Raw genomic sequence first — 13,941 nt, forward strand, 5'->3', positions numbered from 1 at the left:
GTAATAAAGTATCCGTAGCACTTGAGACAGTCTGACTGTCACAGCCAGACATTACCTGTAAGCAAGAATAAGGATGGACAGCCTAGAAGATAGCTAGATTTATTTTGGACAGACATGATCATGGAAGCTGTTCATTACTATTTGGCTATAAGTATGGTGACACTTCCCTTGACAGCATTTTACAGTACATACTGAAAGTACATTTCTATATAGATTTGAAAATATTTTTGCCCTTCATTTAAATATTTATTTACAGTAGTGACTGTCACTTTACCTATCTGACCTACTTTTTGATACAGTAGGAATTTTCAGCAAAACCTCAACAAAACATCCTTGAATCCTACAGTTACAATATCCAATTACATTTCTAGTGAAAATAAAACAGGAATAACACATAGAACATATTTGTGTGGAAGACAATTTCAAAAAGTCAGCTTATAAAGCTCTCAAAAAAATATTTTTCTAACAAAAGCAGATGTTCCTGAAAATGTGCTGTCCATTGTTCTTGATGTTTGTCTTGGATTTAGGCCATTCTGCATATAAAGCTCAAAATTTATTTATATTCCACAGTATTTGCTAGTGTTGTGAAACCATAGAATATATGAGAATATCATCATTATAACAGTATTCCATAATTGTGCGCTGAAATAAGCACTAGGGAAGAGGGAAAAAGTGAGCAAAATTAGGATAGAGGCCAAAAAAAAAAAAAAAAAAAAGAAAAGAAAAAAAGTACAACCAGATATTCAAAGATAGCAGCAAAGTTCAAAAAGGTAGCAGCAAAAACTAATTTAGTGTTTCCTGCCTGGTCTTGATTATCAAACTCAAAAGATTTCATTGCACAGACATGGGCATTTTAAAACTTTTTTTTTTTTTTTGGTGTGTGTGAAGCTATGTGTAATAGTGACAATTGTAACAATGAAGATATCTTGTATTTGTTAATTAACATTTTCCTGAGAAAAGTACAGTATTCTGAACTCAAATCCTTGTAGGTCATATGCATTTTGATTTTTTTTTTATATGAAAGTATCCTACATATATGCCAAAAATAATTTTCATGTGTTTGTACTCTTACATAATGTAGCTTCAGAAGCCTACTGCCACATGCCCAAATTATTTAGGAACACATTGCGTACCATAATATGCAGAGTAGATCAGTGCTGAAATTACATGAAGTCATTATTGCATTACCCTTTCACGAAAGACAAAGAGCACTAAAGTCTGGAAATAAAAAAAAAAAAGTTGAAATAAAGTACAATATAGTAGTTTCTCTTGTAAATTTATTTAGGTGGTTCAGTGACTAATTTCTGATGTCTGATCTAAGGTATTTCCCTAGAAATATAGCTTTCTGGATTGATTTCGCTATTTATCTGGTTGGAAAGATACCCTTTGTTGTGAGTTATGCAAATGTAAATTGCAATACATGAGACTTCTGCTATTCAGAAATGTTTTGTCATTTGGCCATATTATATCAGCATATAGGATCAAATTTCTTTTTGCAGTGATGTAATGAGTTCCTTGGTCTCAGTCAAATAGTGTTTATTTGTTTGTTTTGATCCATTTACTAAATCAACTTGAAATCCTAACATGATTCCTGCTGGATCATGAACAGTTCATACCTTAGTCCTGATTTTTACACCATGGAGGGTTTCTCATAGATGTAAGTGAATCTAAACAGGGATTATAATCAATCATGGATACATGAAGAACTTTGCAAATTTAAAAGGATTGTATGGGTTGTAAATTGAATGTTTATCAGCAGTGCTAGCTGCCAAGATTCTGTATAATTCACTTCACTTATATACATGAATTGTGGTTTTACAAACTGGCTGCATTAACTCTCAAGGACTTTCTTAAAAATTCAAGGTTGTATGCACTAACCTACAGAATAACTGTTTTGCCAGACTTGATAATAGACACTAACAGACCAAAAACGACAGTTTGATTCAGAGGCAAATGCACGTCCATCTTGGATATTTGGCTTCCGTTTTTCTGAGATGAGATAGCTGTCCTTAAACAGTTTCAGTGGTGAACATCCTGTCAGTTTAAAAGGTCAGACATCGCAAGGTATCAGCAAAAATGCCATATACACCACTGAAAGCAAGTTGAATGATTTTATTAACTTCACTCATCTGTTAAGTATTTACTCTGCTATCCATCCTCAGCAATTAGGAAGTTCGTGGAAAGGATTTGCTGAATGAGTGAACATATTTCATGTATGATGTACGGCATTAGGTATGAAGATGGAGAAGTGTAGAAAAGCTTGGAGGGCACATAATTGTGGATGATGTCACCTTAAAAACATTATTAGCTTTAACAAACAAATAATATATATTTTAGGTCTAATATTTTATTTATGCCACATCATATGTTACATGTTAATTTTAAATTAAAGTGGCAATATAGTTCCATTAAAACCCTTTTTATATTTCTGAAAAATACATGTAAAAGCGCACTGCATTCACACAGAAACAATATCAATGAAGGATTGCCTACCTAGCCATTAGTGCAAAAAAAAAAAAAAATCCTGGTTAATACTGGCTATTGGTTAATACTTGGTTAATTGGTTAATACTTGGCTACTGGTTAATACTGGCTTGTCTATGAATGATTTTTACTTCTACATATGTGGTGGGTTGGCCCTGGTTAGCAGTCAAGTATCCCTGCAGCTGCTCACTGACTCCCTGCTTAGCAGGATAGGGAAGAAAATCAGGAGTGAGAAAACTTGTGGGTAGAAATAAAGTTGGGGAAATCGCTCACTAAGTATGGTTGCACTTTGATGTCTTTCTACAGAAGCCATCCCTGCAGTCCTCCCACTACCAAAAACTTGCCATTTACAGCAAATGCAATGTATTACAACATCAATAGACAGATGAAATGTTTCCATGTTAAAAGCACAGTCCACCTCTATGCATAATGGTTACATGAATTCTTATTAAAAATATGCACATGCATGTTGACTGACTACAGAAAAAAAAAAGTAAAAAATAATTAAATATTTACCACAAAATGTTTATGTAACATTAAAGAAAAATAATTCATTTCCAAGGCGCTATGTTTTTGCTCCTTGAAGGTCAATGTAAATTGAAGACTGTAGTAAATAGCTATATATGAGGACCTTAGAGTAAGATCACTCATGAGAAAATGAGATTAAACAACTCTGCAATATCAGCATGAATTATCTAGTCAATGACCAGAGAGCTATTTTACTAGTTGTTAATAACTGCTATGTGAGGAATGTTTCTTGGTCTATAACACCGCTATATGACGGAAAGGTTCAGCTCTGTATGAACAACTTCTCTCTGTGTTAGTCTCCCATTATTAAAATGAGATGTTAATACTTTCTTCTCTGACATCTGCATTGTGAAGATAAATATGTGCTCATGATAGAAGCCATGTAGCCACTCAAAGAGGCCGTTGTAAGTGCTGGCCTGGTGTTTGTTGAAGGTTTGAAACTAATCTCTCAGCAAGAGTGAAGTTAGACAAGTTTTCAAAATGCTAATTTGACAAAATGAATATATTAGCATCACAAACATTTTTACTGTAAGCAATGAAAGAATGTTAAATTTCATGAAATCTCTTGGAAGCACATAAGCAATGTAGTGATTTTCTGATGTAACATAAAACCATTTATTTTCTGAGATATTTTACTGAAGATTTTTTGAAAAGTAGCTGTATTTAGATTATTTTGTTTTCAAAAGACTTATCCATGTACCCATACTGAATTCTATTTTCTGTGGTAATTTGAAGTAACTAGATACTCTCTAATTAAGTTGGTAGTGTTTTTTGTTTTTTTGCTTGTTTTGTTTTGTTTTTCTTTTTGACTCTACTGGTAGGAATATGAGTAAGAAGACAATCAAAGGGGACGGGAGACCTGCATGGATGAGCAAGGAGCTCCTGGCAAAACTCAAACAGAAAAAGGAAGTATACAGCATGTGGAAAAAGGGATTGGCCACTTGGGAGGGTTACAGGGATATTGTCAGAGTATGCAGGAATGTGATGAGGAAGGCCAAGGCCCATTTGGAATTAAATTTGGCAAGGAATGTCAAGGACAATGAGAAGGGCTTCATACATCAGTACATAATTAGCAAAAGGAAGACTAGGAAAACGTGGGCCCACTGCTGAATGGTGTGGGTGCCCTGGTGGCAAAGGTTACAGAGAAGGCAGAGTTTCTGAATGCCTTCTTTGCTTCCGCCTTCTCTGCTAAGATCATCCCTCAGGAATCTCAGACCCTAGAGACAAGAGAGGAAGTCTGGAGGAAGGAGGACTTTCCCTTTGTCAAAAAGGATTGGTTTAGAGGTCATTTAGGCAAAACTGACAACCAAAAATCCATGGGGCCTGATGGGATGCACCCATGAGTGCTGAGGGAGCTGATGGATGTTATTTGCTAGGCCACTCTCTGTCATCTTTGAAAGGTCACGGAAACAGCAGAGGTGCCTGAGGACTGGAAGAAATCTAGTGTCACTCCAGTCTTCAAAAAGGTCAAAAAAGAGGGCCCAGGAAACTACAGGTCAGCCTCACCTTCATCCCTGGAAAGGTGATGGAACAGCTCATTCTGGAGTTGATCTGCAAGCACGTGGAAGATAAGGTGATCAGGAATAGTCAGCATGGATTCACCATGGGGAAACCATGCTTAACCTATCTGATAGCCTTCTATGATGGGATGACTGGCTGGGTAGATGGAGGGAGAGCAGTGGATGTTGTCTACCTTTACTTCAGCAACGCTTTCAACACTGTCTCCCATAACATATCATAGGCAATCTCGGGAAGTGTGGGATAGATGAGTGGACAGTGATGTGGATTGAGAACTGGATGGATGGCAGAGCTCAGAGGGTTGTGCTCAGTGGTGCAGGCTAGCTGGAGTCCTGTAGCGAGCAGTGTCCCTCAGGGGTCAGCACTAGGTGCAGTCTTGTTCAGCTTATCCATCAATGACCCAGATGATGGAACAGAGTCCGCTCTCATCAGATTTCCTGACGACACAAAACTCGAAGGAGTGGCTAATACACCACAGGGCTGTGCTGCCATTCATACGGACCTGGACAGTCTGGAGAGCTGGGCATAGAGAAACATCATGAAGTTCAACAAAGACAAGTGCAGGGCCCTGAACCTAGGAAGGAATAACTCCACAAACCAGTACAGGTAGGGAGCTGACCTGCTGGAAAGCAGATCTATGGAGAAGGACCCGGGAGTCTTGGTGGACAGCAGGTTAACCATGAGTCAGCAGTGGGCCTTTGTGGCCAAGAAGGCCAATGGGATCCTGGGGTGCATTAGGAGCCAGCAGGTCAAGGGAAGTGATCCTCCTCCTCTACTCAGCCTTAGTGAGGCTGTACCTGGAGTATTGTGTCCAGTTCTGGTTTCCCCAGTACAAGAGGGACATGGAACTACTGGAGTGAGTCCAGCAGAGGGCTATGAGGCTGATTAGGGGACTGGAGCATTTTGCATACAAGGAGAGTCTAAGAGATCTAGGCCTGTTTAGTTTGGAGAAGAGAAGACTGAGAGGGGATCTCAACAGTGTGTATAAATATCTGCAGGGAGGGTGTCAAGGGGATGAGGCCAGACTCTTTTCAGTGGTGCCAAGTGACAGAACAAGAAACAACAGGCACAAACTGAAGCACAGGAAGTTCCAGATGAATATGAGAAAACACTTCTTTACTGTGAGAGTGACAGAGCATTGGAACAGGTTGCCCAGAGAGTCTGTGAGTCACCTTCTCTGGAGACAGTCAAAATCCACCTGGATGCCATCCTGTGCAACATGCTCTAGGTGACCCTGCTCGGCAGGGGGGTTGGACTAGGTGATCTCCAGAGGTTCCTTCCAGCATCAACCATTCTGTGGTTCTGTGAATATCACTGGCATTCAGACTATCAGGGTATCATTACTTTGAAAGAATTGGTGGGCCACTGATTGTAGTTTATTTATGTTTTTAACTTCTGCACAGAAGAAAAGATTTTCTACCATAAAATCCCCAGATAATCATGCAGTCCCTTTATATATATGATGAATGTTGTTTCACATTTAGTAAGAAACAGCTACTTCAAAGCCATAGTGTGTATGGAGTTGATTACAGTGAAGAGATGATAGGACTACAGGATTTAGAAACTATTCTTTTGTTATTTTCTTTTTCTTTCATCCTTACTGATTGATGAGAGGCATGGAAAGCTTATTGGGACAGATGAGGTTCTTGAAAACTCACAGGAGAAATAACATAAATCATAGGAACAAATACTCATCTATTAAAAAAAAAAAAAGAAAGAAAGAAAGAAAAAAAAAGAATCCTCAAGCAGTCCCATAGTATTGATGCAGAGAGTGAGCTTAGTAGAAAATGTTCTGGTTAACATTGATGCTAGCTGTCAGGTTACATGAATAGAGCAAGAAAATTTTGCTGCCACCTTAAATATGTACATTTGGGTCTAAAACAGAATTTCCCCTTTTTAATTTTATTTATTTTTTAATCTGTTTCTGGGTAGTATGAATTTTTAGTGGTGATTTTGCCTCTGTTTAGGAGATATTCAAGCTACTCCTTTCCAATCTTTTCATTTGTAATGCAGAATTTATAGCAGCCCTGAAGGTAGTTGAAAATTTACCATCTTAATCAGAAAAAAAAAAGGCACAGTAAAATGTGTTTTATCCTGTAGGAGATGAACACTGAGTTATAAAGAGTTAGTGTTAGACCAAAGCTGATTATAGTTAGGTCTGATGTGATTGTTAGCAGAGAGTGATTTTATTAGATGTGAGTGTAGCAAGTATGTCACTATGTTATGCCTTTGAACTTTTATGTTGTTAATGGCTCTGAATTCAGTAAAGAAAGGCAGCCATTTTATATGTGGTTTATTTGTATATTTGGAGGGCATATTATGTACAACTTATTCCTTGTACTGACTGCATTTTTCATGTTTCTCCACCGACCCCTTTCTTATTAATGAAAATTATAATCACATAAATGACTGAATCATTAACAAAACAAAACATGCCACATAAGTAATCAGGTTTCCAGGTGCTCCAGTGATAGGCACAATCTAAGATTGAAACAGACAAAATCATGAGAATCATATTCCATGCAAAACACATAATAATCATCTCTACAGGAAAAAAATACTTCCATAGCATTGTCATCTCACAGCATTTTTAAGGTATCTATTCAATTGGTTACAACTGTCTTCTGGATTTATACCTGGCATGTTTTCCAACTGTGATTAGTGTGCCTTTATTTATTTATTTATTTATTTATTTATTTATTTTGCTTTAAAGTAATACAGAAATTGAGACCCAGTATACATATCTACTATAGGGTTTTGTCAGCTGACTTTGGAATTGATCATTTCAGTATTAAGTGCTGCCTGAAATGTCATATTAGAGATTGCAGTAGTTATGGTCATACTTTAAAAACAATAGGGGAACTGTCAAAATCCAAAATCTCATGTTAAAGAATTAAGCACAGATAAACCTGTAAAAAAAAAATTAAAATTAAAAAAAATATATATTTTTAAAAAGATAATAAATAATGAGTTTTACATAAATAGTAAGTGTTGTCTATTAAATAAGTAAATAAATAAAAAGGTTTTTTTTTTAGGTCCTAGTGATAGAATAGGATATACCTCTCCTCACCGTGAGCCACGAGCACAAAAAAGTTCTGAGAATAAAGTAAATTTTGACTTTTCCTTGTGAAATGGATTAATCTGTGGCAAGGAAAGTATGTGAATCAATCCTAAATTTTGGGAACATTCATTTTAGATTACAGAAATATGACAGAAAAACATAATTTTTAGAAAAGGAAATCAATGGATAAAATATTTATTTACCAAATATTTGACTTCAAAGCTTTTTTTCTTTAGATAGAATTGTTGTGAGTCCAATTAAGCTGGGAGAAAATCCAGGCCAAAGCCACTGGTTTTTGCAGTCTAATGCTAAATGTGAAAATACGCTCTAATTTTTGTTCATCCAATATAGACTGCCCATCAGCCATTTGAGTATAAACAATATATGATTTCAGTGGTTCCTTAGACCTTCACTTAACATACTAGAAATATTTGGTAGGTCTGAAACAGCTTTGATAAGTAGATATAACTTGGTTGTTATAAAAACAATATTGGTAATTTCATAATACGGTAATATTTGTATACCATGTATTTATAATATAATTTGGAAAAAAAAGTATTTTGGAATATAAATTATCAAAGCCATGCTGAAAAAATATTTTACTAGGATGAATTGTACCTAATTTTATCTGATAGGATTTATTGATTTGCTTTTAAAATTCTTTGTATAACTCCTATTCAATAAACAGAAGAAACGGGGAATTAGAAGGACAGAAAATGGTCAGAATAAAAAATTATGATTACATATAGCCAATTATAAAAATGTAGAAAACTGACTGATTCAGTCATAGTTCCTACAATTTCCAATACAATTTCATGTTTGAGGTGTGTAATCGCATTCCTGCACTGAAAAATAAGTGACAAAGATTTAGTAGACATTCAGAATTAACAATGTTGCATACAATGGGTTTGTACTGTCTGATTGTCTAAGTGCAAGTATAAGTAGATCAGGGAAATTTAACACTTTTTAGCTTTTCTCCAAAAATCATGACACAAACCAATCACAAGTTTAATAAAAGATATTTTTAATAAAAGTTTCTTCCTGCTCCTTTGCCATACATGGACCTTAGAAAATCTCAATTTCTTCAACCAAATACTCTGCGATCATTACTTGAAAGTATTTGATGTTTTATACAGATAAAGTATATTAATCAGTCTCCACACATACATCTTTTGCTCCTTACAACCTCTTTCTCAGTAGAGAACTCAAGATCTACTCATATTACTGGTGAGGTTTCTGAGCTACAAAGAGCTGTAGCTACTGTTACAAGTCTGGGAGAAAATATAGTATTCTTATATAGACTCCCACTCTTTCTTCTGTCCTTGCCTACACTCTCTTATAAACACTACATTTACCTCCCTGTCCTTGTTCACATGTGTGTACTGCCTAAACTAAGACAATGCCTCCCTAAACATTTCCAAGATCTCCCTATTGCTCTATTACAAATATATTAGTGTTGTAGTTATTACTAGCGTAGTTACTACTGTTAGTGTAGTGTTGTCAATACCACTATAAATTTAGCTTTTCTCATTTCTCATAATATATACAGCTTCTCCTTTTAGCTAAAAAGCTACAAAGCTACATGCATGTCTCAAATACCAAATGGCTTTAAGAAAATTCCAGGTGCATTTTCTGCCTTTCTACATATGTAGCACATAAGCTGTTTTTATGCAACAATATGAAATAGAACCATTTAAGCTAACTCCATGTTACAGACAGAGGAAATGACAATTTTGATGTTATTTTTGAAGCTGGTGTCCTTTCTCCCATTATTTTTATACATTCTTTCTGGATTGTAGTCATTATTTTTTAGCTGGATATTATAAGTCCAAATGTATAAAATAATTTTGCATATTTTATCAGTTATTCTAAGTATGTATTCAAAAAAATGATAATATTTCAAAAAAAAGGAAAGCTGAGGCCTCAGCACTTCGATAATACATAATACAGTTAAGTATAAAGAGTTATGGCAAATTTTATGTTCATGTTTCTTTTGAAAGAGAACAGCTTTAGTTTTCACAAGAGGAAGAACATAATGTAATTCTTTTTTGGTAGATATCACTACAAGATGTCAGGAAGAAAAATACAGACATGACTCTTCTCCACAACGTCTTTAAGAATCACTGCAATACTGCAGCTCATTCAGCCAGCTGTTAGATTAATAAAGATATTTTTTGTCATCTGCAAACTTTAGCAGAATTTTATATGTCAGCTAAGTTGTCAAGGAAATTTCATTATTGCAGACTAAATATTTTAAGAGGAAATACATGTACATTTGCAAGCAAGAAGAAAATCCTAGAACAAATTTAACTTACTGGATAAAAAAATGTTAAGCTTTATCACATAAACTGTTTGATCAGTTTTAGCCAGTATACTTCTGAGTGCTGTGCTCACATACTATTTTGATAGTATTAGTTAATAAACTATATCAGTGTGAAGTCACCTCATCTCATTTTTGACCAAAAAAATCTGCTTACATAAGCTTGATTCTTAATAAGCAAAGCCAAAACCTTTCTGCTGCCACAAATTTAGAGAATATTTTACTGCAAAATGAGTAATTTTTTTGCTGTTTATGAATGCACATGAACATTTTCCTTTGATTTTCTTTAATTAAAGCTCTAATTTTATGAATCTCTAATTTTGTTATCAATAGACTTATGTCAATCTTCTGTTAATTCCAAATAACATCAGTTGTTATTGGGATAGTATTCTGAGAAAATAAATCTAAGTCTCTGTATTGCTCACGATTTATTTATTTATTTGTTTGTTTGTTCTGAGCATTTATATGAGCATTTGGAAGCTCTGATTTCATATTCAAATTCTGCTGTAGAATTTATATACATTTAGACTAATTGATAATTACCTTGCTGAAGCCCTATGACATATTATTGAACTAGTTAATTTATGCAACTTATTAATTTTAAGAAATAGCTGCAAAAACATTACACAAATTCATAATCCAAGCAAAACATAGATGAAGAAAAAGCACCCAATGATAAACTGAAGTGTGCAATAATATTTAGGAATAGAAATATACGTAAGTCACTTAGAAGATGAAAACACTGTCTTAAGCAGCACAAAAGCTTTACAGTCATCAGATATAATACCTTAAGGCCTACCTATCAGATGCAGAATATGTAACTTGCAGAAAGGATAGTTCCTAAAGGCTAATAACAGCCTCAAATACCAGTAAAACCCAATTATAACATTTATTTGTTTGTTTATTTATTTTTAAACATGGAAAATGTGAAACCCTGACATGTTTCTCTCTTAGGTCTGTTTTACTGGTTCACAGTCATAAAACTCAGGGTCAGTGAGATAAAAGTTGGAGTGTGGATATCTAAAAAATATTAAAATATTCTGATTTTTTTTTTCAGCCTTCACATTTTAAAGAATTTCCTAGAAGTTTATAAACACGATATTAAGGATAATTAACTCTGTCCAGGAATATTTAAGGAAAAATATGTTAGTTGAGAGCTTTTCCTTTGTTTCAGGAGTCCTTTGCAAAGAGACAACTTTCATCCTGAGCAACTGCCAGCTATGTTAATTAAGAAAAACTTGTGAAGTAAAAATAAAACTACACTCTAATATTAGGTTAAAACTGTTTCAGTGAGTACTTCACATTCATCTAAAGAACATTTTGCCTCCTCCAGATAAGGTCTGTTCTTAGAATTATAAGCTAAATGAAATAAATAAAAATAAAAATAAGAATAAATAAAAATAAAAATAAGAATAAATAAAAATAAAAATAAAAATAAAAATAAAAATAAATAAAAATAAAAATAAAAATAAAAATAAAAATAAAAATAAAAATAAAAATAAAATAAAAATAAAAATAAAAAAAAAATAAAAATTGGACTACCAGTACAAGTAGTGAGCTAAATTAACTCTATTGATAACTCTAGAGCCATTAACTCTATGGATAACTCTCCATAGATTTATTTGCATGGAAGAAAAATAAAATAGATTATCAAAAGCACAGATAGGATTTAATCAATAGGCACTGTTTCCACTATTTTTCAAGAAGTTAGATGTCTAACCACTTCTGATCCTGCCGGAGTAGCAATTTGAACTACATGGCCTGGAGATATTCTCTTCAGCTTCCACTGTTCTGTGACTCTGTCACAGTTAAGAGATTTTTCTGAAGACAAGAGAATTTATATATCTCTCACAGGTTATATTGACAAAAGGATGTGATCTTTTTTACATAATAGAACTACTTTCATATATATATATAAAAAAAAAACTTTCAAAACATGCTGCAACAGGACTCCATAACCAGAGTCTTTTTGATAATCTTGTCCAAAAACTGGCTACTAAAATCTGTCACAAAGAGGAATTCTATGCTTATGTCTCCAGCCTGTAATAATAACTAATAGTGTGATGTGATTCAGAGGTAGAGAGCTATTCCACTTGCTCTTTCTACATCATTTCCAAGTCTATGATTTCTACCAAAAATACACACGTATTATATATATACATTTTATTTGCTTTTTTTTATGCTGATAAGCTTATTAGATCAATAAGAACTTGAAAGTCATCAGAGTAAAAGGGATGCAAACATGATGAAGACAAGACATGGTCAAAAATTGGTTGCTAGATTAGAATGTCTGTAAAATATTCCAGGAGCAAGATATTCAGTGAGACCCTGTCTATGGCCTGATTGCATCCAACAGCTGGGGTACCTGATTTGTTAGAACTACATGGAAATGGCAGTGCCTTTCAAGTCATCTAACAAATGAGTTACAATTTTAATAGAAAAAAAATAAAAAATAAAAAAATAAAACACCCTAGTCTTGAGAATGTCTAATCTAGTGCTCTCTTCAGACCTTTTAATAGTAATAGGCTGAGGTGTTTACAAACATTTCTTCCCACCGAATTTCCTCAGTCATACATTAGGCTGGATAAAGCCGAACAGCTCAATAGCCTCTAGGACTTACTTGGCACAGTAACAAGGACTGTAGTCATTCATATGTGCATTAACTCAAGAAGATGTATATCATGAGAATGATTAATACATCATTTATGGTACCAATGAAAGGTCAGTCATAGATCACAGCAAATCCCTGTGCTAGCAGTAAAATGAATAACATTTACATTTTAAAAAGAAAATATTTAATAAACACGTAGAATTTGCTGGTAGCAGTACCCTGCTATATAGTTATTTCAATTGGGCATAAATGCCAGTATAGGTTATTGGAGGTACTACGACAACAACAAAAAGACCTTTACAAGATTTCTTTTCAGCCATCTCTCCTTACAACTAAAGTACCTTTATAAGAGCTAAAGTGCATTAGCAAGAAATGCAAAAATACTGTAGTCCAGCATCCAGTTTTATACTTCTTATTTTTTTTTATTGATTTTTAGTTTAATTAAATTTTGGTAATCATTTAGCTATTCCAGAAATATCAGAATCTGATCTCCCTTGTGAGGAATCAGCTCCTTCAAAATGACATACATGAACTAAACATTCTATCTTTATGAATTTATGTCTATAGCGAAATTGTGAAATATTTTCATTGCTATCTTTTTTCTTATTAATGAAAAAAAAAAAAAAGCTGTGTTAAAAATCATATGAAACAGAAAGGAATAAATGCCTTTTTTCCTTGGTTGTTATACAATGATGTTTGCTGTCAGTCTCAAGATAGATTCGCAATGTTCCTTGCAAAAAATAGAGCAAGGTACTAGCCATATTTCTCTTCCTTCATCTGCTACTGGAGACATGTGGAACCTCTTAAATTTTATCAGCTTATTAATTTTCTCATGTCTTAGTGCTTCTATCACATGTTGTACACTAAGATTCTGAGTGTAGCTGAGACGGTACCACAATAAAAAATCCGTATGATGAATAGTCTGAAGTCTGGCCCCTTATTATCCTGCCTCAAGTGCATTCAATATCTTGAAACCATCACATTCAGAAAGTTTTTAGATCAGAAAAATCAATAAAGCACAGCAATCAAAACAAAGTCTGAATGCAACCTTGTCTTCCCCAGTACCTCTTTTTTCCCCCATGGTTATTTTATCTCTTCTGACCCCAAATCTTGGAAAATCTGGACATTTTAGTAATTCAACTTCCTATCCTTTTTTAATCATCCGATTTTCTCTGTGTTGGCCCTTCATACTACTTGCTCCCATTGATACAGACCGTCAAGCTGCTGTGCATGGAGCAGGTTTAGTTTTGTATACAAAAATCTAAATCTGAAAAACACAAGCTTTTAACCACATATATGTGTTTGTTAAATATAATTTAATACAGTAAATATAAAACTTTTTGTTCTAATTTAACAACTTGATATTTGTGTTCTCTCCCTATATTTAATATACTGGTTTGAAAAAAACACTATACTCCTG

This window comes from Anser cygnoides, chromosome 5 (genome assembly GCF_040182565.1).
Source record: "Anser cygnoides isolate HZ-2024a breed goose chromosome 5, Taihu_goose_T2T_genome, whole genome shotgun sequence".
In the NCBI taxonomy this organism is placed as follows: Eukaryota; Metazoa; Chordata; class Aves; order Anseriformes; family Anatidae; genus Anser; species Anser cygnoides.